Genomic DNA, 1,934 nt, shown 5'->3' with positions numbered 1-1,934 from the left:
GGTTGTATTCTTTCATCGTACTTATTCAATCTATATGCTGACCAAATAATCTGAGAAACTGGAATATATGATGAAAAACATGGCATCAAGATTGAAGGAAGACTCATTAAGTGATATGCAGATGATAAGAACAAACAGATTGGTATTGGAAAAAGTACAGCCAGAATGCTCCTTTCTTGCTGAATGAGTTGTTGTTGTTGTTGTTGTTAAGTGCCATCTTGGAAGACTTAAAATACTGATGAAGACCAAAGACCACAGCATTAGGTATGGGTTGCACCTCAGTGTAAAGGAAACAAAATCCTCACCACTGAACCAATAAACCATCCATATAAATAGAGAAAAGATTGAAGTTTTCAAACACTTAATTTTGCTGAGATCAACCATCAACACTCATGGAAGCAGCAGCCAAGAAATCAAATGGCGTATTGCATTAGGCAAAAATCCTGCAGAAGACCTCTTTAAAGTCTTGAAGAGCAAAGACAGCAGTTTGAGGAATATGGTGCACGTGACTGTAGAAGACTGTAGAAGAATTGATTCATTTGGGTTATGGCGTTGAAGGAGAATATTGAAAATACCATGGACTGCCAAAAGAACAAACAGATTGGTATTGGAAAAAGCACAGCCAGAATGCTCCTTGGAAACCAGGATGGCCAGATTTCATCTCTCATACTTTGGACATATGACCAGGAGGGACGAGTCCCTGGAGAAGGACATCATGTATGGTAAAGTGAATGGTCGGAGAAAAAGAGGAAGACCCAATGAGATGGACTAACACAGTAGTGTCAGCGACAATGGACTCAGGTATAGCAACTATTGTGAGGTTGGCGTGGGACTGGGCAGTGTTTCATTCTGTTGTGCATAGGGTCGCTATGCATTGGTATTGACTTGATGACACCTAACTACAATAGCAACAATTAGTGCCCAGACACATCCTGCTCCACCAGTAAGCCTTGTTCCAAAGGTGTTCCACTCTCTTGCTTGCTCTGGATTGCTGAACCTAGCTCTGGCAAATGCCAGTCACCTCACTTATTCCCCAGTTAACAAGAGGAAAATGTTACACACCAGGTAGATGATGGAATCATCAAAGGTACATGAATCATTATTGTTGTTGTGTGTTTTTGTATTAATCACCAAAGATTAGTAACCATTGTGTACTAACTAAGAAATTTAGTCTATTTTACTGTTGGCATTGTACTTCACTCCTAATCCATGCCAGACAGTTTATTGGTTTTATCTCATTTAATCACAAGAACACCTCTATGAGTTAATTACTACAGAATTAATATCTCTTCTTTACAGATGAGAAAAGTGAAGCTTAACGAGAGCAGGTGATTTGCCCAATATCGTATAGGACATGAGTAGAACTGAAATTTGAACAATACTGCTGACTCAGGACATGGCCCCTCTTCTTGGAGATAGTGTGGAAAACTAAACAGTAAACAATTTAAGACCTGGTGCTTTTTACCAGTAGGACCTGATCTCATCTGGGGCAGTGACATTTAACCTGCGAACTGAGTAGGACTGAGCTAGGCACAAGAAATGTTGGACAATCTGTCACTTGCAGATTTGGGAGCAAGTCAAGACAGCATTGTCCATATCTTACCTTGAATTGTCCAGGAACATTTAGCACTTTGCTTGGAATAAAGCATACACTCAAAAGATGTTTCTTGACTCAGTTTAAATTACCAGAGTTATCTAGTTTCCATTGAATTAACTCCAATTCATGTCCAATCCGTATGTATCAGAGTAGACCTGTGCTCTATACGGATTTTAATGCCTGGTTATTCAGAAGTAGGTTGATAAGTCTTTATTCAGACACACCTCTGGATGGGCTGGAAACTCCAGCGTTTTAGTTAGCAATCAAAGGCATTAACTATTTGCATGACCTAGGAACTCCACTTGAAATCATGATATTTAATTTTTGCCCTATCCCT

The sequence above is a fragment of the Chrysochloris asiatica genome, unplaced genomic scaffold (genome assembly GCF_000296735.1).
Source record: "Chrysochloris asiatica unplaced genomic scaffold, ChrAsi1.0 scaffold00299, whole genome shotgun sequence".
In the NCBI taxonomy this organism is placed as follows: domain Eukaryota; kingdom Metazoa; phylum Chordata; class Mammalia; order Afrosoricida; family Chrysochloridae; genus Chrysochloris; species Chrysochloris asiatica.
The sequence above is the reverse complement of the archived record's forward strand: the minus strand, read 5'-3'. Positions refer to the sequence as shown.